Below are 24,636 nucleotides of genomic sequence, written 5' to 3'. Positions count from 1 at the left end.
TGCTTATCTATTAATTCTTTGTGTTTCATTTGAAGATCAAAGTGCAATGTAAATCTCCCCAATATACTCTATTAATCTGCAGTTTAAAGAATGAGGATCTCATTCTCTGCCTTGATTCACAATTTGTCTAGTTGCCTTTGCTTTTAGGACACAATGGTTTCAATTAAAAATGTCTTGCACTTAACATATTCCTTCTTTCAAGTAACAACAGTATGAAGAGATTTCATTTACTATGGGCATTAGCTGACTGGCTCAAATTGTGCTATACAAAAAGAATGGCTTAGCAGAAGATCCACGTCTACAATTAAATAACATCCCCCCCCACGTAAGCAAAAAATTGGAACAGCTAACTCTTTAAAAACCGATGCACATTTTTCATTAGTTGAAATAGAAGCCTAAAAGGGATGTCGACAGCAGGAAGCCACCATTTTATAGAAAGGGACAATAAAAATATTTAAGAAGTTACAAAAGAAAGGCATAGAACGAGTAATCAAGAGCCTTTCACCCATGCTGATGAATTCAAATCACGCATGGGTCAATAGCAGCCCATAATCATTTCCAGCTGATGATCTATAGTGGTTATGCTTGAAGTGTTTTGCATTTTGAAAATATTCTATTGTTTGAAGGATATTCCTTATACTTTAAGTGGGGGATAACTGGTAATGTCTCAAAAATGGGGAAAAATAAGTAATATTACCAAAGATAAAATGATTTGGTAAGTCTCCGACTATTCGCTATTGGAGAAAAATCAAAAGCCAACACCACTTGACTCCCTTGTTGGCAGCATCAGTAAAATGACCAAGGATCTAACAGAGATCCCTTTTGTCCTTAGCAATTACCACTGGAAGACAGCATTCACAGCTACAGGGGAAATGTGTACTACTGATTTCTGTGCTCTTCTTGCTTGTATGGCCTCAGTTCAGCAAGTAAAGTAAGTATGTGCATGAAGAAAGAAAGGGCGTTCTCCAGATATATCCTTTCAAACACACTATATTCACTCCAACTCTTACTTTAAGAAGAAGTAATAAAGAGAGAAAGTGGAAATGAAAAAATCTCTTTCATCACACTGATTGATACACCTCATCAACAAGAAAACTACCAAGTATGTGCAACTTCTATGGAATAATGAAGAAAAAAGGTAAAAACAACCAGCAAGGCTCCACCTGTCGATTTGTACAGTTCTCTATGATTTGTTTTGCTTACTGCATGTGCCAAACAGCTCATAACATTATTTTTGTTCTTAATTACAGACTGAATGAAAGCGGAATCTAACAGAGTGCTGATACTTTTAATTAAAGTAAAGCACTTCATAACCAAGATGCAACTGAAAGATGACACGATTGCACTGAGCCCTGCAAAAGGCAGATGAAAAGTGTGGTAAATCCACGTGGCCGGAAGGCACCTGCGCTTGGAGTCTCTCAGCAAAATTTTATTACTGCAGTTTGTCAATTTATATCCTTCAACAAGGCAAACTATTTCACTCAGCAATTATGAAAATTAGAGAGGACAACAATAATCTTTTCTTTCCAGTGGAGATGACTATTTCATTGTGCTGTCTTCCTAATGGTTTGTAAATGCTTCTAATAAATACACTCAATATTTTAAGCCTTTTTCTAAAAAGTGTTCTATCCCAGTATGTTCCACCTAATTACTCAGTAACAGTCAGGGTTCTGAGGAAAACGTTCTGGTAGTCGCATAATTAAAAGTCAACATGACAACAGTGCCCTGCAAATTGTACTGTTTAATTGGATTGATCACGGGTGGCTGATGTGGATGATGAAAAGTTTCTAATCTGGTTAGCTGAGGCCTGGGGGGTGGGGAAAAGGGGGGACAAGTTGGCTGAGGAGCAGGATTAATACATATAGGGAAGGCAGTGCAGCCTAGAAATTAGAATGGGAGACAGGAACCAGGGGCGGCTCTAGACATTTCGCCGCCCCAAGCAGGGTGGCATACTGCGGGAGGCGCTCTGCTGATTGCCGGTCCCGCGGCTCCGGTGGACCTCCCGCAGGCGTGCCTGTGGAGGGTCCGCTGGTCCCGCGGCTCCACCGAAGCTGCGCGGGACCAGCGGACCCTCCACAGGCACGCCTGCGGGAGATCCACCGGAGCCGCCTGCCACCCTCCCGGTGACCGGCAGAGCGCCCCCCACGGCATGCCGCCCCAGGCACGCACTTGGCGTGCTGGGGTCTGGAGCCGCCCCTGACAGGAACTCAAACTTCACAGATTCTATTCCCATTTTGGCCACTGATCTAATGTGTGACACTGGGCAAGTTACCGAAGCCAAATATCCAAGAGCAGCTTCTGACTTCCAGAGGTGATTAGACAAATCCAGATTCTGATCACTATTAGGTCATACTGCAAGACCTTACTCTTTAATAAAGCATTTCCATTATAACCAGAATATATTTTAAAATACAACAACTGTCCATGGCCACTCAAAAACCAAACTCGCCCTAGTCCAGGCAGAGCTTCCCATTACCAAAAAGGAAAGAAAAAAAAACCATGATGTTCACTAAGCACCATGATATGCACATCTAAGCCAGCGGTTTACTCAGACACTACAATGATGGGTGTCAGTATAAAAATCTAAAGGCAGGTAAGTTGAGGGGGTACCTCTTTTGGTACCTAACTTTAAAGAGCTGATACAGGACCTTCTCTTCAGAAAAAAATGCCTACAATTCCAGTTCGAAGTCAGAGGGTGCTGCAGGCACTTATCACTCCTGAAAGCCAGGACCTAACTGTTAAATTGTGTAGCCAAGAATTAAAGCCCCAAATTTAGAGGCCACTTCTGAAAATGTTTCTTTATTTTATAGGTTTACCCCTCGGTAAAAGCATGATACTATGAGGAAGAATCTTTAGATCTGTAACAAGGTGGCCTTTAATGGCTACAGGCCCGGAGCTGGCCAGTCACATCCAACATGCTCTGCCTGCCACAAATGAGATAGGGCAAGTGGTTGAATTAATAGAACCAGCTGGGTGTGGAGGAGCTGATTCCCCTATCAAGGGCAGCAGGAAGCTGCAAAGAGACAATCAGAATGAAGTGGCTATGAGAGACTTCCGGGAGCGAATAGTCTCCATGCAGGGAAAGCCTGGGAGACCCTTAGCAAGGAAAGATTGGGAATACAAATGAGATGGAGATTTGATAACTTTATTTTGGAATGACTTCATTATGTTAATAAATCCAGCCCTGGATGGAGTGTAGCTGAAGCAAAGAAGAGTTGTTTTGATAGTCTGATTGAGAAAGCCCTGAGGAGAGGATAAACTGGAACAGACCTCTGCTGCAGAGTGACCTCAGGCCATCAGGGGCTGTTCAGGAGATGCCCAGCCCATTCACAGGATCCTCAATGCAAGATGCTATAGTTACAAAGTGTTGTTATGATGAAAACTGAGTTTGATTTGACCGATCACTGTATGAGGTACCATGCAGTTACAGTCATTGTGCACCCTGTGGTTAGCCTGGGGTGAAACCAAAGCTGTAACCAGTGAACTGAATTTATTGGAATCCTGGTTACTGTGTTACTTGACAAGGACAAGGCAATGCCATAAGTGTTGGCCCTTCCCTTACGGTACTGCAGTTGAATGTTGAGAGCCTATTAGCCACAAAATGCTCCATTAATTCCCCTATTAGCAGTCAGTTCACAATATCTGGTTTTGACCTCAAACTACTGCCTACATGAAAAATAGTCCAACCCATTTAGGTAAGATCCAAGTTAGCTGATGTGGAGAGTTTCCCATTGTGTCTGACTACTGTGACATCATAAGGATACGTCAGGTTAAAATGGCTAATTTCTAAAAGCTCTCTAACTAATTAGGCCATGCTTCTGCTCTACCACCACTCAAATCCTGCTATTTATTCTGGAGACTTTAATAGGTACCACAGCACCTGGGGCTATAGAAAGTCTGATCAAAATGGGACCTTGCAAAATGGGCCTCTCTCAATCAACTACACCTTCTTCATGATCCTAGGAAACCAGCAACTTTTCACTCTGCCCGCTGGAACCAGGGATACTTCCTTGACCTCAGCTGGACCACTTGTGTTGGAGATCACCATCTACTAGCCACCTATAGGGTCTCTGGAAGTTTCCCACACAGCCTGAATTGCCCCATCCTCATCCATATAGGGATTACCATACCATTTGTTACTACTAGCCCAAATCTATGCTGAAACTAGATAAAGACAGACTTGGACAATTCCAGTACACAGTCTGTGTCCTGCATACTTGGCTTTGGGCTCCTATGTTGCCTCTGGTGCTAGTTTAACAGGTTCAGGTTCAGGTGCAACATGGATTGCTGAGCCAAAACTGACCATGCCTGGGGCATCCAGGACATCCCACTGTGCATCTGTGGTGAGGTGGAGCACATGGCACACATGATGGTTACTTGCTCTTTTTGTGTTGGTCTCTCTGGAGGTCTTCCCAAGCTGAACATCGCTGACTCAGAGGCTATTGGCTTGCTCAAGACCATTTAGCTGGGTATTTTTACCTAAACCTTTCCTTACTTGTCTTGGCCACACACAGTCACGATATGTCACTGTATTATTTTAAAATGTTTTGCTGTTATAAAATTGTCCCAACTATAGTGGTCACCATTAAAATGGAATCTTTTACCCACACTTATCACAGAACAGTATCTGTAAGGGGTTCTTATTGAGAGGATTTTGTGTTAGACCTGTTGGTCATGACTCTGACCACATGTTGGTCTGACACTGGTTTAACTTTCTTAACCTCAATGGCATATGTTACCTCTGGTTTACATTAGTGTGAAACCAGAATCTAGCCTTTAGCTTGTCTGGTATGTTGAGATAGTCTTTGGAAGAGTTCTTCCTCTCCAAATTCACTGCCCCAAAGTCTAAAACTTTTGCTACTTGGAGGTTGTATGCCATAATAGTCAGAACTATAAGACACTTACTAATCTATAAACAGTAGGTCCAGAAAATACCACAAGTCAGACCATCTGATGACAGTCTGCATTTTTCAAGCTTCCCAGTACCTCATTCACATTAATACTGCACTAGTATTATACTGACTTATTGGCTTCTATTGTTTGTTGTTTAACCTTAAGTGAAATCATTCCAAATAATGCTCAGCTCCATTTGTTGCCTTTTTCATAGGCATTTGCAACCATAAGAAACTCATTGTCCCTATTAGGGTATTTTGCACTTCAGTCAAACGTGTTATGTAGAGTAGCAGAAATATATTTTACACAATTTCTTTTATCTTGGTGGGTTAAGGAAGGAGGAAAAATTGGGGGTAGAGCTAGATTTAGTTTGGTAACAGAACTGCCTGTGGTTTCTTCCCTGTCATTATGAGTGATAGACATAAGAACATAAGAACGGCTATACTAGGTCAGACCAAAGGTCCATCTAGTCCAGTATCCTGTCTTCTGACAGTGGCCAATGCCAGGTGTCCCAGAAGGAATGAACAGAACAGGTAATCATCAAGTGATCCATCCCGTCACCCATTCCCAGCTTCTGGCAAACAGAGGCTAGAGACACCATCCCTGCCCACCCTGGCTAATAGCCATTGATGGACCTGTCCTCCATGAATGTATCTAGTTCTTTTTTGAACCCTGTTATAGTCTTGGCCTTCACAACATCCTCTGACAAGGAGTTTCACAGGTTGACTGTGCATTGTGTGAAAAAATACTTCCTTTTGTTTGTTTTAAACCTGCTGCCTATTAATTTCATTGGGCGACCCCTAGTTCTTGTGTTATGAGAATGAGTAAATAACACTTCCTTATTTACTTTCTCCACACCCATCATGATTTTATAGACCTCTATCATATCCCTCCGTAGTCTCTTTTCCAAGATGAAAAGTCCTAGTCTTATTAATCTCTCCATTCCATACCCCTAATATTTTTTGTTGCCCTTTTTTGAACCTTTTCCAATTCCAATATATCTTTTTTAGATGGTGTGACCACATCTGCCCGCAGTATTCAAGATGTGGGCATACTATGGATTTATATAGAAGCAATATGATATTTTCTGTCTTATTATCTATCCCTTTCTTAATTATTTCCAACATTATGTTCACTATTTTGACTGCTGCTGCACATTGAGTGGATGTTTCCAGAGAACTATCCACAATGACTCCAAGATCTCTTTCTTGAGTGGTAACAGCTAATTTAGACCCCATAATTTTATATGTACAGTTGGGATTATGTTTTCCAATGTGCATTACTTTGTATTTATCAACATTGAATTTCATCTGTTATTTTGTTGCCTAGTCACCCAGTTTTGAGAGATACTTTTGTAGCTCTTCAAAGTATGCCTGGGACTTAACTATCCTGAGTAGTTTTGTATCATCTGCAAATTTTGCCACCTCATTGTTTACCCCTTTTTCCAGGTCATTTATGAATATGTTGAATAGGACTGGGCCCAGTACAGACCCCTGGAGGACACCATTATTTACCCCTCTCCATTCTGAAAAATGACCATTTATTCCTACCCTTTGTTTCCTATCTTTTAACCAGTTATCAATCCATGAGAGGACCTTCCCTCTTATCCCATGTCTGCTTTCTTTGCTTAAGATCCTTTGGTGATGGACTTTGTCAAAGGCTTTCTGATAATCTAAATACACTCTATCCACTCAATCTCCCTTGTCCACATGCTTGTTGACCCACTCAAATAATTCTAGTAGATTGGTGAGGCATGATTTCCCTTTACAAAAACCGTGTTGACTATTCCCCAACAAATTATGTTCATCTATGGGTTACCTACGGAGGTGATGCAATCTCCATCCTTAGAAGTTTTTAAGGCCTGGCTTGACAAAGCTTCGGCTAGGATGATTTAGTTGGTGTTGGTCCTGCTTTGAGCAGGGGATTGGACTAGATGACCTCCTGAGGTCTCTTCCAACCTTAATATATTCTATGTTTCTGACAATTTTGTTCTTTAGTATAGATTTAACCAGTTTACCCTGTACTGAAGTCAGGCTTACCAGCCTGGAATTGCCAGGGTCACCTCTTGACCCCTTTTTAAAAATTGGCATCACATTAGCTATCCTCCAGTCATTTGGTACAGAAACTGATTTTAATGTTAGGTTACAAACCACAGTTAGTAGTCCTGTAATTCCACATTTGAGTTCCTTCAGAACTCTTGGGTGAAAATTATCGGGTCCTGGTGACTTATTAGTGTTTAGTTTATCAATTTGTTCCAAAACCTCCTCTAATGACACCTTAATCTGGGACAGTTCCTCAGATTTGTCACCTAAAAAGAATGGCTCAGGTTTGGAAGTCTCCCTCACATCCTCAACTGTGAAGACCGATGTAAAGAATTCATTTAGTTTCTCTGCAATGGCCTTATCATCCTTGAGTGCTCCTTTAGCATCTCAATCGTCCAGTGGCCCCACTGTTTGTCTAACAGGCTTCCTGCTTCTGATGTACTTAAACACTTTTTTGCTATTACTTTTTGAGTCTTTGGCTAGCTGTTCTTCGAATTCTTTTTTGTCCTTCTAATTATATTTTTACACTTCATTTGCCAGAGTTTATTCTCCTTTCTATTTTCCTCATTGGGATTTAACTACCACTTCTTAAAGGATGCCTTTTTGCCTCTGACTGATTCTTTTACTTTGTTGTTTTGACATAGTGGCTCTTTTTTTGGTTCTCTTACTATGTTTTTTAATTTGGGATATACATTTAAATTGAGCCTCTATTACGGTGTCTTTAAAAAGTTTCCGTGCACCCTGCAGGGATTTTACTTTCGGTGATGTACCTTTTAATTCCTGTTTAACTAACCTCCTCATTTTTGTGTAGTTTCCCTTTCTGAAATTTCAGCAGCCTCTCCATTGACCTGCCTGAGGTCCTTGATTAACTATAAGCAGAGATTCTGAGTATCACATGGCTGTTGTTCATGGGTCCAGATCAGTACTTGCTTTGTAATGAAAGAGGTGACGGGGCTCAAGCAATTGTTTTACTTTCATAACTGATGCAGCAAGCCTAAAGGTGCTCAGCCTGGCAAACCCTGGCACAGATTAAATGCAGAAAGGCAGTTGACCCTGTGTTTGTTTCTGTTTTCCTTTCAGACAGCTGATTCTGAAGCAACCTTTGGGTCTCAATTACATTTTAACCATTCATCTCTCTTTCAGGGCTTTAGGCCCTTATAGGAAAAAAGTAAGCATAGAGATATATGCCTCATTGTGTCTTTTCTCAAGACAATATTTTCTTACCTTGGTTTTTTATCAGCCACACAGTAAAACTGAAAAGCCTACAAGATCTAAAAAGACAAGATCATTTTCAGTCTGTGATGGGAAAGATTATGCACTTATGTCATTTATGAATCACTGAACTATTTGCAGAAGTGTTGTACCTAATTTATTAAACTTACATTGTAAAGGAGAAAGAGTGGGGGAAAAGAAATATTAAAAGGGAGCATAAGGTACTATCCCTCACTTATATGCCATGCCTTCAAAACAAAGTCTGATATAGAAAAGAGAGAGGCTCACAGCCTTATAAATTGGTCTGCTCCAATGTAGAGACATCTGCACTCGCCTTTTCAACAGGGAGAAAAGTTGCAGTTTCCTCACACCGGAAGCATGAAGAGCTAGGCATGCATCCGTCTTTGGGAATTGAACTAAGATCATACAGCTGTGAGATGGGACTGAACAATCTGGACCATATTTGAACTAGGGATTTGGAAATGAAAGGCACAGAAAGCCATTACTAGGCTTCTGAGTTATCTGTTCCCACTGAATGAAAATAAATAAATACCAAGTCCCATAGGCAGCCTTCCTGCATATTAAAAATTGCCAAATCAGGGTATACTGGAAGTGCAGTGGTAATTGAGAAGCTGCACTATAAAAAAGGAACGCCGTTTTATTTCATGCATAATTGTATTATTGATTACGCTGAGGACTATGAATAGTAGGAATATAGTATAAACTGATAGCATTGAAAATTAGACAGTTTAATAATATGTTGGTGACAGACAAATTGCAATTTCTGATTTAGATCCTTTCCCTTAAGTACTGGCTAAGCTTATCCCAACCTAGGAAACTCATTTTTTTCATAGAATGCTCCTTCTGAACCAAAGGAACTGATACTTCTACCCTTTGAAGTGACAGGGAAAGCAAATGACCTGAACCTGATCGAAAGCCCTAGAGACTGAAGGGCTTCTATTTTTCCTATCAGAGAGGTAGCCGTGTTAGTCTGGTTCTGTAAAATCAGCCAAGAATCCTGTGGCACCTTATAGACTAACAGACGTTTTGCAGCATGAGCTTTCGTGGGTGAATGCCCACTTCGTCGGATGCAAGAGTGGAAATTTCCACTCTTGCATCTGACGAAGTGGGCATTCACCCACGAAAGCTCATGCTGCAAAACGTCTGTTAGTCTATAAGGTGCCACAGGATTCTTTGCTATTTTTCCTAGTTCAGCAGAACATGCTTCCTTCCACTGCACCAACATGCCTCGGTCCTGATGCTACTGTCGGAAAATTATTATGTGACTGAGGGAAGAGGCTTTAGCGACTTCTGTGTTAACGGAACAAACAAATTAAAAGGGGGAGTATTAGAGTGACGTATGGAGTAAATGTATTAAAGTGTATTCAAACGTCAGTCAGATCTCTGAAATCTGTCTCTTCTGATGAGGAGCCATGGGTTACAGCAGTTGGTCTCCTTTCCATCACCCTGTTTGTTCCAAGTCATTGCCTTAGTGACGAGCCCTGAGTTCTCTTCTCCCCCCACACTATATTCACAGATGTCTTTCCACTATTAACTGCCTATCAATTATAGGTTTCAGAGTGGTAGCTGTGTTAGTCCAGTCCATGCATCTGCTGAAGTGGGTTCTAGCCCATGACAGCTTATGCCCAAATAAATGTGTTAGTCTCTAAGGTGCCACAAGGACTCCTCATTGTTTTTATCAATTACAGTACATTTTAAAAACAGTATTTACTAAACATATCTACAGATATACATAAGTCAATATCAACTCTATTACCTGACTTAGAGCTTCAGCAGTTCCAAATAAATAAATAGAAAACAAGAAATACATGATCGCACTCACCTGCTCTGTTCTATTATTGAGCAGTGTTTACTTTCCAGTTCAAAAAGTACAGCAAACACACTGTTGTATACGATCACATTTTAACAACTAAAGTAAGCTTTTTTGCTTCCATAACTAAGACCTTGCTTCCTACTGAAGCTACTGCTAGATACTGTACCTCTGTCTTATCCACTGCTAAGTATTAGTCAATCAGATTTATTGTTTACTCTGTGTACCTCAGTTTCCTCATCTGTAAAATGGGGACAATGCTACTGACTCTTTTGTAAAGCATCTTGTGATATGAAGAAAAGTGCGACATAAGAGTCAGTTTTTATTCTATGCAATGGGTTAACTATTGCTCAGCTATCAACCTTTCCTTCTTGATTCTTAAAAATGATGTATATCCTCCACAAAGCATAAACAGTATTCACTAAGTAGCAGTGGCAACATCTCTACATCTCTACTTTATTTTCTTCCTACAGATTTTAGTTTTGTATTGCACTAAATCCAAAACTGCAGCATAGTCATGATTACTGTTTACTGTCGGTGCACCATGAAAAGTGACTACTGTCTACAGAGTTAACTTTGCTTATTTTGATAACTGAAATAAAGAGAATAGATGATTGCATCGTCTTATCCATAAAGTGAATACTTTCGTGTCCAAGGCAAGAAGTCTGAGCACAGAGAGAGAGGATGAGGGAGAGAGGATGAGAGAGACACAGAGAGTGAGTATGGATCCACCATTCAATAAGAAGTATACTTTTCCATCAGTTGAGTAAAAGGGGCTCATCCTCTGCCATTCTTACTCCCCATAAAACTCCTGCTGAAGTCAACTGGAGTTTTACTGGCATAAAGAGGGCAGTATTGAAGCCAACATTTCAGCGTGAAGACCTATGTTTTCTGTTCCTCCTCTACACACAAAACTCTTCTCTGATATCAGCAGAGATTTGACTGCCAAATCAAGGCCAAATGGATGGGGTCAAATGTATGGCATATCAAACCTGCCTATTCTAGCTCTATTATTTTTAAAATTGTATCCTTAAATTCCCCTCTTGTCATTTTCTGACTTCTGCTTTCTACTTCCCCATCTTTTTTATAGGGACTCTAGTGAGTATGTGGTACTAAGAATTGAGAGACATCTGATCAATCTTCTTTATGTCACAGTTATCAGAGTGCCTAAAGTTAACCCAGCGGGAGCACTGGTCTTCTTTAATTGTGCAAAATGCCTCCTATTCTATCATAGTGATACTGGGCACTGATATGAATCTGGAGGTGGCAGGAGAGAGAGGGATGGTTTGTTGCTGGAATGAATTAAGGGTCAGGTTGAGAATAGTGACAGATACAGTCTTCTCTACCTCTCCCCCACATTTCATCTATTTGAAGTTATTTCTCCTGGTTACTCATCTGGCTGGATCAAATTTCTCTTGTCCATTATTACAATCCATTTCCTCCCAAACTGGCTTTGCTTACCAGGTATGAGACTCCTCAAGGAGACTCATTCAAATGGTTATGTACTAGAAAGGAAAAGCTTTTCCCATCATATGCACTGACTAACTGGTGTACTTGTTTCCTTAAATGTTTTTGGGGAACCTTCTAGATCAGGGGTTCCCAAACTGTGGGTGGTGACCCCATTTTAATGGGGTCACCGGGGCTGGCTTAGCCTTGTTGGGGCCCAGGGCTGAAGCCTGAACCCCACCGCTCGGGGCCGAAGCCGACATCTGAGAGCTTCAGCCCTGGGTGGCTGGGCTTAGGTTACAGGCCCCTTGTCTGGGGCTGAAGCCCTTGGGCTTGGGCTTTGGCTTTGACCACCCCACCCGGGGCAGCGGGGCTTGGCAAGTCTCAGGCTTCCATCCTCCCACCTGGGGTTGTGAAATAATTTTTGTTCTCAGAAGAGGGTCGTGGTGCAATGAAGTTTGAGAACTTATGTATGTATGTATATATATTCAATTAAATCACTCTGCTTAGAGAAACTTCAAGAGGAACTCATCACCTCACTCCACTAATAGACTTCATTAGTCTTACAGACTCTCTGAATCCCTAGAGAAATCACTAACTTCTTTAGTTCTTCATTTTATGGGTATATTTCTTACACAGTCTTTTTATTTAAAATACAGTTATAAATATGAATCATCTCGTTCAGCCTGAACTTCCCTGTGCTGTGTGCAATGAACACGCCAGGATGCTGAGAGATGAATAAGAATATGCAAGATGTATGGTCCCTGCTAGGCAGTCATTTTGGATGCATGTTCATTTGGGAACAATGGTGCTTTTAAACCTAGATCAACAGATATTTCAGATGTCTGAGGTCTTAAACAGGGCCTAACCAAGGCCCAGCCTTTAACCTTATTTTCTGGCAATTTTTCACTAAGTGGCAGAATCTGGCTGAGGATTGTCCTGGTATAAAGCATCTCTCAGCATTCATAAAGTGGCATAGCCAGGTCCTACATTAACTGTCCACCCACGGCTTGAAGCAGAGGGGATGTTAGTCATGGGGGCCATTCACTGTGCCAATTCACAAATGGAGGGTAGTCCCACAGAGACCATAAATAGTGGCATAAGTTACAGCAACCCAGCATTGCTCTAACTAAAGCCGGTGCCCAGAGCTGGCATGAATTCATCATGGGAATCAGGGAAGTGTCTTTCATCTCCTGTGCCAAGCATGGCTCTGAGCAGGAGAGAATGTGAGCCTGTGGTTTTAAGCCCCTGATGGCATTGGGAGGCTGTGAGGGGTGAGGAGGGGGAGAGAGTGGGAAGGTGTGATGGTGCTATGGAGCAGCCATTAAGAATCTCCAGAGGAATTTTGTCTCAGACAGAATTCCTGAGGGCACTATGGAGGAGTATGTTGAAGTGGGAGCACTGCTACCCATTTACTGATTGCTGCATACACTCCCTCCTAATGTCAGCTCAGCTCCTCTGGCTAGTCCAGAGCAGGAGTGGGTCCATGGCCAGCCCTAAACCCACCCTCTCCGTGAAGTAGCATATGGAAGCACAGGGGCTGTGACTGCATCTGGCACCTGGACTGTAGTAAAGAGTGTAGTGAGGAAGGGTCCCTGAATACTCCCTTCCTTGCACACCCATGGAGAGAGAGTCTGATCCATAATACACAGTTGTGTTCCTGAAAATGAATTACAATAATTTCTTGCAGTTTACTCCATTAGATTAAATAGAAAGTGATGTCAATGTAAATAAGAGTTTATTATATAATTTCTCTCCCTTTCATTTAAAGTGATGTTAGTGCTCGTGAAAGGCATTGGATTGACAACCCTGGATTTTAATACAGTTGCTTCGTATTTATACAAGTGGTACTAATCAGTCTGTGTTGCTTCTGCTTCTGCCAATATCAAAGCGACCCACTTTGTTGTATTGTAATTTATGCTACATTCCGGCTGGAATAACTAGCTTTCAGGAGCTCAACCAGTTGAGTGATCCCATTGCAAAATTCACCTTTCCCCATCATAACGGGGATTTGTCGCACCTCTGGAAGAATTTTAGATCCCTCAGTCAAGAAAGGAGTTTACTTGGAGATGTAATGATAATTCTGCACCAATGTTTGACATATCATATAAAGGCCAACTCCACCCATTTTGCTCAGCCCAGCAGTCCAGGGACCAAAGCCCCTGGTAACGCAGCTCCAGCAGGGAATGTGGTATTGCAAATTCTTTGCAGCAGGGAAAACTAAGAATAAACTTTTGTTTTATGTACCAATTGTTGTTTAAAAACGTCTTTAAAAACTTTGTTCAGTTCAGTAGTTTGAAAATTCAAGAAGCAGGAATAAACAGAGAGATATTTGAAAGGGAAGTTTAGTTTTTTTGATGTAAATTCTCATCAAAAGCTTCATTCTCAAATAAATTTCACAGTTGATTCATGCTGAGAAGTGCCTATCTTTTGAAGCTCCAGGATGTTGGACTGGGAAAAAAATGTGTACAGTTTGCTGTTAATTGCTTCAGAATGCAGAAGAGAATACAAGAGAGTGGGAAACTGCTCCCCACCCACATTGCATGATGGTTCTTGAGTACACCTCATCCCATAAATGATACATATAAATTGGGTATACGCTAGAAAGGAGGGGCTGGGAAAGGTGTGAGGAAAAGCTCTATAGGGAAACAGAGAGGAAGTAGTGTTAGAGATTTTTCTTATTCTAATAAAATTTCTTGTTCAGTCTTAGAGAAAAGTATCCTACTGTGATTACTTACATTTGTCTACATAACAATTACCAGAGAGGCCATCTCACTCCCTGTGTGCTGTACAGAAACAACGGTGATTACCTGAAACACTCCAGCTAACAGCTCCATATTTAAATGGAAAAGACTGGGGCCAAGTCACACTAAGTGAGGAATCTGAGTCCTTTTAGTCCAATAGTCAGATTTCTTGATTTCCAAGTTACGCTGGAAGACTTCTTATCCCCGGGCTAAGGTGGAGAAGGATCAAATTTGGTCTGAATGGGTTGGAAGTATGCCAGGAAATTATTTTGGTCGCTACTGATCAGATTTTCATTCTGTACATGATTATATATAACAGCCACCAGGTGCTTTTTGATAAATTGATATTATAATACTCTAAATTCAAGTTACTCAAAGATTAAGAGTAAGATGCAGGAGTTATCTTGCATTTCTTGGTCAGACCCACATTGGCTAAAACTGAGTGCTGAAGTTTCAGCCAAAACATTGATATAGAAACTGTAGCCCTACTCATGTGTTTACTTATTACTCTGCGTCACAGCAGCTGGTGCTTATATCACTTCACACGGCAGCTTTAATAGACTTATTGCTTCTAGAAATCCATATAGCCAAAGACTGGCTATTCATCAAATGAAGCTAAGATTGGTCTCTGTGGTTCCTGTATCTTGCCCCCAAAACTCACTGGTTCTAGTTGCTTCAGAGGAAGGGGTAAAATACTCATATTGGATACTTAGGCAATAGAAAGGCCATTGGAAAAGGTTTCTGCTAACCCTAGACAGTTGGCTTATAAGTGCTTATGTCTCCTATACTTTTTTATCATAACTATATGTTGTTATTTTTCCTATACTTTTTTTAAAAAACAGCAAAGTTATTTTCCTCAATAATATCCTGGGACAATAAGTTCCACAAGTCAAATATATCCTTTTCTCAGTTTTAAATTTGGAATATTCAGTTTAATTGGATATCCTCCTGTTCTGGCATTAATGGAAAGGGCAACAGGAGTGCCTGATTGACTTTCTCAAAACCATTTGTTATTTTTAACAAGTCCCTCATGTTCCCTTTTAATTAATCTCTTTTCTAAACCAAGCAGCACTCACATTTTCACTTACTCTTCATACAGAAGTCTCTCCATGCCATTATATTTTCATTGTCTTTCTCTAGTCCTTTCAGAATCTATTTTGGATAGTGACCGGAGTAAAATAGAATATTCAAGGAGAGAGTGTACTATTGATTTATATAATGGAATTTTCTGCCATTTTCTCAGTCTCTGATGTACTTAACTGCTGCTGCACTGAGCAGAGGTTTTTATTAAGCTGTCCAGAGTGACACCTGGTTTTTCGGTTACAGTTAATTAAGAAATCATGAACACATGAGTAATTCAAGTAGTTCCTTGCAATGTGCACTACTTGGCACTTGGTGACAGGTGAAATGTAATCTAGACAAGTTGGCGAGGTCCTTCTGGAGTTCAGAAACATGATAGGAGGAATAATAGTTAGTGTTTGTAAAGCACTTTGAAGAGGAGTGCTAACTAATCCTATCTTCATGTTTCATTTAAACCAGATCAGGACTTGAGCCAAGCTATCATTAATCTGTCTTGCCACACTAGGAATAACATCTTCCAGCTACAGTGTAGACATATCCTAAGTGCCTAAGTCCCATTTGAAAATCTAGGTCACTTAGGCCTTGTGACACAAAGTGGAGAAATGCCTAAATACCTTTAAAGATGCAAGATTGAATGTATTCAACTTCTATTAATTTAGCAGGAATGAAGGATACTTAGTCATCCTAAATCATCTTGAACAGTATAGTGTAAAACATGAAGTAGCAAGTTAGCAAATTATTTACATATTAATTTGAACAATCAAACAAATACATGGGTATAAATGGAATACATCCCAGATCAGGATCAAAACCAAACAAGCCTTCAATAAAGAAAACATACACAAAACTTAAAAAGAAACACAGTCTTGAGCTTTGCCCTTAGGAAAGAACAACAAAAAAAGCCACCTTCATAGTTTTACATTTGGTTCTTACAGCGGTTAAATGTTCCAAGGACCCTGATCTTTTATTTCTATCTATTGAGATCATCAGCATTTCTCAAGCATCCATACAAAGGTTATAAAAGCTTCTGAGGATGGTTTGTTTTTTTACCAGGTTCCCAGTCTAATCAGGGTTGTTACTATCATTTTTTTCTTCTCAGATTCTTTGGAGACAACTATGACAAAAGTGGGATTTATAGTAAGCCCAGAGGATGGCAAATATGTGACACTGATTTCTTCTGGGATGTTGCTGGTTCCAGAACACAAGGCCAGCCCAAAACCCAACTGCAGAATACCCAGTAACCTTGAAGTTAGGTCACTCACTTGCCATGCAGGAGACCCAACTTCAAGTCCCTGCTCTGGACCAGGGATCTGAACCTCGAATTCTCATATCCCAGGTGAGTGCCTTCACTGCTGGACAATTGGACATAAGGGGGAAGTGGTGGTGCTTCCCTTTCTCAGTTTTGTGAACAGCACCTATTGCAAATTTATCTAGAAAAAACATGGCTGAAACTACTGGGTGAATTTGACAAGAAAGTGACTAGTTTCAGGTTTAACAAAGCGCTTTTTTTGGCCAATTAATTATTCATATGAACATTTTCACCCAGCTCCCCAGATGGTGCCACCAGAGCCTTGCAATGATGTCATAATATTTAAAAGGCTGAACATACAAATTGTATGTGAGATCAGCATTCCTAGAGGTTAAAAATAATAGTTGAAGGACAAAGAGGAAATGAATGACTGGCAATAGCAGATGTTACCTCACTGAAAAACTGAAGAGGGTTCAGACCAGAGCCATGAGAGTGATTAAAGGCTAAGAAAACCTGCCTTATAGTGATAGATTCAGAAACCTTAATCTATGTAGCTTAACAAAGAGAAGGTTAAGGAGTGACTTGATTACAGTCTGTAAATACCTACATGGGGGGAAATATTTAATAATGGGTTCCTCAATCTAGCAGAGAAAGGTGTAACACGATCCAATGGCTGGAAATTAAAGCTAGACAAATTCAGTCTGGAAATAAGGCATACGTTTTTAACAGTAAGAGTAATTAACCATAGAAAAATTTACCAAGAGTTGGATTGATTCTCCATCACTGGCTGTTTGAAATCAAGATTGGATGTTTTCCTGATAGATCTGCTCTAGGAATTATTTTGGGGAAGTTCTATGGCCTATGTTATACAGAAGGTCAGACTAGATTGTCACAATGGTCCTTTCCTGCCCTTGGAATCTAAGAATCTACAAGAAAGATCAATTGATAAAACACAGGATAACTTAGAAAGTTATGAATGTGCATGAAGATCCTTCCTCAATATATTAAAAATCAGAAGTAGAACATTTGTTTACAAGTAATCCTGAATCAATAAGGAAGTATAAATTAGATACAAGATAAAGAAAATCAACATTATAGTAACTGGTATTATATTATTCTGGATCGATACATTTTACTGTGTAGCTTATATATGAAATTTTAGGAAAATGTGATAAGCGTTTGAGACAAGCAAAATGTATGCTACAATGACTATTGTTATTTCCTCGATGCAATAGTTATCAGTATATTTTTTCATACATCAAAAAAGATAATAGAACAGTTGCAGATTCATGGGCCTGCAGTGGAGATGGCACTGCTTCCTATCATCCCACATTGTGCCTTAGGAAAATCAGCATTTCCATTTGCACCATTCTTAGCTACTATAGTGAGAGATGGTCCCTCAGATAGCCAAACTGATAGTAAGGTATTAAATACCAGTGGTAAGACAGTGAAGCACTGCAGATCTGAAGACTGTGCACTGCTGAATCATGGGCTTGAAAGCCATTGAGCAGCCATACCTCCGCGTCATTGGATAGCTCCAATCTGCATGTATTTTTCAAGGAAAGCCTCAAATAGAACTCACTATGATGATGCAGTCTCCAGGACACAAACCCATGGTCTACACTGGCAAGAACAAGTACAACTTCTGAGTGTTTGAGAGACTGGAAAAAAAAGGGGGCCACTCCTGATCATCACTAAAACCTGGGTCTCCAGCTTCAGCTACGTGTCAAAAGTGATCCCTAGGTTGGGTACCTGATCAGCCCACTTAGAGTTAATATCTATTAGTGTGATCAATTTATTGTCACAGGAAGGTGTCCAAGTATGAAACTATGCATAGGATGCACAAGGATATATCTGTGTGATATACACAAAATTACCCACAAAAAACAAACTTAAAAGAAGGTTGCCAAGTCAATGAAGTGACCACATACTACTTTCTCCCACAGCATCCCTGCCTCAGTCAGTGCATGCGATTGACCATGCTATGGGAATGAAACAGGGTTGCACAGTGGAAACTTTCATTTGCTACAGAAGCTGGAAGGTGTGTCGTGAATAAGGCAGCGGGTTGCAGGAAGAGAACAGACAGTCACTTGGGTAAGACAGTTGAATGCCTTCCTGGAGAACTGGATTCTATTCCTGCCTCTACCACAGAGTTCCTATGTGATGCTAGTCAAATCATTTAAAGCAAGCATTGGCAGATGGTCACTATTTGTGTGTTCTTAATTTTCTGAGTGGCCAACTTCAGACTGTAAGATCTGATTTGCTATAACAACAACTGCAAATGTAATCTCATGCTCTGTGTTCACCCTCTGGGGTTGGTCCATATATACAGATTAATGATGCTACTTCAGCTGCCAGATAGGAGACATATGGTCTGAACTAATGTCTATTGTAGTTAATGGAATGCTTCCCAAGGACTGAATCACAATTTTAAATCCTTTAGCTCAGGCAGCATATGCTCACTATTTCAGAACTGAAGGTCCAGGTTCAACCCCTACTTTTGACCAAGACAAGGGTCAGTTAAACAAGGCATCTTCCTTCCTAGGAGCTAGGACAGTTATCTCTACGGTTATCTGCCCAACCCTTCCAAGTGGTCCCTTTGGATCTATGACAGGGATGCTCAATAGCAAGTTGTGGAGACCTTCATTCTGCTGTGACCAGAAGTAAGCAGTGGTGGTGCTGATAGCTTCTGTATACAGCTGCATCTGATAGTAAGCTGATACCAGGGGTAAAAGAAGACAGTAGTAGAAGGGGAGCATGGATCCCCATCTGCTTTTAGCAGCAGGACAGTTCCTTCCCTTCTTCCTGGTTCAGGTAATCAGCACTCCCAACAACTCCCTTTCATCCTCCATAGATAATGGGAGTAGAACTGGGCAACATTTTCCACACACAACTTTTTTTCACCAGAGGAAGCAGATTTGGGTTGACTGAAACATTTCACAAATTCATGTACAATTCACAGAATTGTTTGGGTACCCCCTCATCCCCCCCAATCAAAACAGTTAGCTTGGGCCATGGTGTCGCACTAGCAGCTCATGTCATTCTTTGTACCTAGATGTATAACTTTACGTCTAGCCAAATTCAAATACACATTGTTTGCTTGCACCCAGTACACCAACCCAGATTGATCTGCATCGGTGACCTTTTAATCTTGATTCTTTACCACTTCCCCAATCTCTGTGTCATCTGTAAACTTTATCAGTGACGATTTTACATTTTCTTCCAAGTCACTGATAAAAATATTAAATAGTGTAGGGCCAAAACTGCAGGGACCCCCTAAAAACACAGTTGCTCAGAGGTGATTCCCTGCTTACAATTACATTTTGAAACCCGTTAGCCAGTTTTTAATCCTTATAATATGTGTGCAGGTGATGTTTACCTAAGGATAGATAGAATAAGTATGAATCTCCATGCTCAGTTATTTTAGTAAAAAATTGTTCAAAGATGGCTAGAGGTAGAAGAAATAAAGGCATAAGGATGAACTCTGGTTCTTAGGTTTTTGTTCATAACAATATTGTATTATGTCATTTAAAGTAGAGCTGGTCTAATTTTCTAAATTTTGAAATTTCAGTGCAGTTTCAAGACTCAGATGTGGTTTGAGAATTTGTGTTAAATCCTCCCCTGGTATTCTATCCACTAATTTTTTTTAGCCATTCATGGATCTGTGTTCTGCAGTGTTTGAGGAGTAACATATACCCTTACCTACGATCCCCAAATCCTGTCTTGGATGGAAGGAGTGGCCAAGATTCGCCCCTTAAACAGGACAGCTGCTAAATCAAGACAGTTGGATGTGCACTGGGTGTTCCAGCAGAGAGGAGTCTATCGTGTATTATAGAAGATTTTTATTATAGCTTATGCCCCCTAGCCCAGTACCATCTGGCCTAGCCAGTCTTATAGATCTGCTTGCATTTCCCCTATAATATGGGAATTGCAGTGCTCTGACAGCTCTCTTGTGGAATATACCATTTTTATTGTGATAGTTCAGGCCTGCTGAGGACTTGAATATTGCAGACCTCTCTCTCTTTACCCAATGGGGATAAAATAAGCTTGTACATTTCTGCAGCTGATTTAAGTATGAAAGGTAATTATATTTTTTTAGAAAGCTCCACTACATCAATTTTAACATTTATTTCTAATCATTACTAATTCATTTAGTATGCCCTACAATGTAATAATGAGTCCATTCAGTATTCATGAGGGTAGTGGATGTGGCATGGAGTGCTTACGTTCTCTGAGAAGCACATAAATGTCAAGCTTCACTTTCTCTCATACAACAAGTTGGCCTCCTGTCTTTATAGCTAAAGACAGAAGTGTTCCGCATGCAATAACACACACAATTTCTACATCTGCTTGCGCTTCTATTCCACAGACAGCAATGCCCCGAAGACCCGTCTGAAGTGCTGGAGCTTTCAAATCGTAGCTTGGTTAGATGTTTTGAATGTTGCTCAGCAGAATTTTTCCAGCTGAACAGGAAATCCTCTGAACAGGCTAAGTTGGATTGTAAGGATCCCAGTCTGTATATACTACCCCAACAATAGCAATACCGCTCTAAATGTCCCTGCACCCAAGACTCTGAGTTTTTCCCCCATCTCTGTCAGTGAACTGGAATCTTTCTCTACAGGAGAGTACAGTTAAAGACCCTCTCCCCTACTTTTCCTTTGAAGTGTGAGATGCTTATCTGAGCTACACAAATTCTCAATTACAACATTTACTGAGGGCCAAATCCTGCTCCCCTAAACAAATCCTGAATAAATGGGGCTTGCTCCGAGGGTGGAAGGGGGAGGAATCCTCCCTCTATAGGTCATTCACAGATCCCAGGACTGGTCCCACCCTTTCAGTTTCATCCATTATGAGTCTTTAATGAGAACAAAAGGGGATTGACAGACGTTTGTGTTCAGCTGTGAAGGCCCTATGCTTCCACAGATAAAAAAAATAGGGAAAAGAAAAAAAAAAGAAAGCCTTTTAGGAGGTTAACACACTGACCACTGGCTTTCCTCCCTGTAGTGAGGTGGCTGCCCCACTCCTTGAGAAAAAGGGCTGGAACAGGCCAGAGAGGCTGCGCAGACCAGCAGCCAATCAGCAAAGGCCCGTGGAGAGCCAATCAGGGGAAAGAAAGAGGCAGCCAATCAGGGCCGAGCGTGGCCCTATATAAAGGCTGCCTAGCAAAGGAGAGGGAAGTTTTTCCCTGACTAGCAAAGGAGGAGGACTGGCTCCTGAGGTAAGGAGGTAGCACCTTGCACAGAGCGGTGCTGGGCAGGCTCCGGGGAGCAGAGGAGAACTCCGGGCCATTACCTGCCAGGCTGCGCGGCCCCTGACTAGAAGGGCTGAGAAGGTGCAAGGGGCCAAAGGGGAAGCGGTCCAGGGAAGATAGTCAGACAAAGAGAGAGAAGGAGGGCAGAGAGGTTGCTGCTAGAGGGTCCCTGGATTGGGACCCAGAGTAGTGGGTTGGCCTGGGTCCCCCCTTGTACTGCACCTGGACGTGGAGTCCTGAAGAGCAGAATGATCCTGGGCTGGAAGTGGCATGCAATATATGTGACACAACATCAAAAGTTCAGCAATTAAAGTAAATGTATAACCCCTCAGTTCCTGAATGACACATTCAGTGCTACCATTTGCCCATCCTCCAGCTCTCTAGTCTTTCTTTTTACACTACAGTTTCAGCGTTCCTGGTTAAAATGTTGGCATAATTTAATTAATAAGGACAGATTTGCACAGCCATACAAAATTGAGTGAAAAGGTTCATACTGCTCTTGGCAGAAGTCATGTAATTATACCTGACAGGTACATAATGTACTGAAGCTTTCATTCCTAAGAATCCCATACCAGTAACTCATTACAAACATTGACTGGTAGCTTGCCGCTACCTTCATGAGGAAACTTTTTACAGTGCACAAAAATGCAATACCCCAGTTTAGAGCAAGAAAGGAAGAACAATGCTGTATCCAGCTGAACAATGCATGGGAAAATTAGATGGGGAGAAAGAAATTACAGAATTGGAATGTGGCCAAGATTCCAGTGCTATCACCCTTGTAAAATATAGCAATCTTAATATCCAGAAATGGGCAGGTGTCCCCTAGTTCATGTCTCCTTCAATGCACAGCACAGTACCCCCTAGTAATATAGAACCATAGAATATTAGGGTTGGAAGAGACCTCAGGAGGTCATCTAGTCCAATCCCCTGCTCAAAGCAGGACCACCACCAACTAAATCATCCCAGCCAGGGCTTTGTCAAGCCAGGCCTTATAAACCTCTAAGGATAGAGATTCCACCACCTCCCTAGGTAATTCATTCCAGTGCTTCACCACCCTCCTAGAGAGATAGTGTTTCCTAATATCCAACCTAGACCTTCCCCACTGCAACTTGAGACCATTGCTTCTTGTTTGGTCATCTGTCACCACTGAGAACAGCTTAGCTCCATCCTCTTTGGAATTCCCCTTCGAGTAGTTGAAGGCTGCTATCAAATCCCCCCTCCGTCTTCTCTTCTGCAGACTAAATAATCCCAGTTCCCTCAGCCTCTCCTCATAAGTCACGTGCCCCAGCCCCCTAATCATTTTCATTGCCCTCCGCTGGACTCTCTCCAATTTGTCCACATCTCTTCTGTAGTGGGGGGACCAAAACTGGACATAGGTGTGGCCTCACCAGTGCCAAATAGAGGGGAATAAGCATTTCCCTCGATCTGCTGGCAATGCTCCTACTAATACAGCCCAATATGCCGTTGGCCTTCTTGGCAACAATGGCACACTGCTGACTCATATCCAGCTTCTCATCCAATGTAAACCCCAGGTCCTTTTCTGCAGAACTGCCGCTTAGCCAGTCGGCACTGGGGCTGATTGGTGCAATACCAGCTTGAAGGAAGAGAGCCACTTCATCTGTTTACCTTGAAGGTCTACCATCCAAATACTGAGCAGATCCAAACTTGTTTAACAAACAAAACTAGTCAGAGGTATAAGGATGTGTTTATTCACAAAAGTTTCCAGTTCTGTTACAACACTGTCAAAGAGTGAAGTAGATGCATTACCCAGCTCCAAGTCTAAGCCAGCACCTCATTTGTCAAAGTGGAAGAGATAAACTGAGTAATGAAAGTTTGAGTATATTTGCTTCTCAACACACTATTAGCGTTAATGGGAAATGCAGTCAGAGAGTATAGACTATACCCCCTGTGTGCTTAATGATCAAGTTCCCAGGTCCCCATTAAATCTTGCTCAATTTTCTATGCCCTTCAGTGTCATGTTTTCACACTGTAATTTAAACAGTGGTAAATTAGCTTGCTGACCTTTGTTAATTGCTGTCAATGAAGCATATTACAGCCAGAAGGGGACTGTTTATGGAGAGCATCATAGTGCATTTAAACTGAATTGTTGTTTTCTTAAAAGTGAGTTATAGGATATTCTGGACATTTTTTTAAAAAACTACAGCAGGATCCCTCTTATACAGCGTTTTGAAAGAAGATAATGACCGATCAATTCACCTAACCTTGCTCAGGCAACAACTGCAAAAAACTCCCACTTTACCTGGTTTTCCTTAGGGAGGCATCAGTTCTCACCTTGATGTTTCATAACACTAATAGACGCTAGGACCTCTCCTGAGGATCTGCTAGACTGTCACTACAACCTACTCTTACTAGTCTGTGATCCTGTTTTGGGTTAGTAGTTACCTACATAGGACACAGACGATGAACTACTCCCATCGAGACAATTTCAAAACTTTGGACCAAATTTGGACACCTGAGGCACTTTACAAGACAAAGAACTATATATCTCCCCATTAGTTACAACATGCACTGAAGACCAAATCCTGCACCAAGCCCGAACAGATGGAGACTTAATTTGGGACAAGAAATCCTTCCCCTGTGGGGCATTTACACATTGGCAGGAGACACCTCTCTACCCTCCAGCATCAAGATCACTAGACTCTTCAGGACCAGTGGAAGGAAGGGAGGAACTGACTAAGGATGGGAGTTGCTAGGTGATACTTAGGGGCCATGCCTTCCTCCCCTACCCCCCACCTCCCCATATCAGCACATCACTAGGACTGGCTGGATTTGCTGGTGGAGCAACTTGTTCCACTCTCATGAGCTGTGGGGGATGGAGTAGGGTGCACCATCCACTGTGGAGTTCCAAGATAGGCTGTGGTACCCCA

At 41.4% G+C, this 24,636-nt stretch overlaps 1 protein-coding gene across 15 annotated transcripts in view; it reads right to left on the bottom strand.

The window, feature by feature from the left end:
* KCNIP1 (potassium voltage-gated channel interacting protein 1) overlaps positions 1 to 24,636 on the bottom strand; it is an 807,057-nt gene that overhangs the window by 168,475 nt on the left and 613,946 nt on the right. The gene's annotated exons all lie outside the window — the stretch shown is intronic.

The sequence above is a fragment of the Mauremys reevesii genome, linkage group 8 (genome assembly GCF_016161935.1).
Source record: "Mauremys reevesii isolate NIE-2019 linkage group 8, ASM1616193v1, whole genome shotgun sequence".
Taxonomy (NCBI): domain Eukaryota; kingdom Metazoa; phylum Chordata; order Testudines; family Geoemydidae; genus Mauremys; species Mauremys reevesii.
This window is presented reverse-complemented; position numbering and strand designations above follow the sequence as displayed.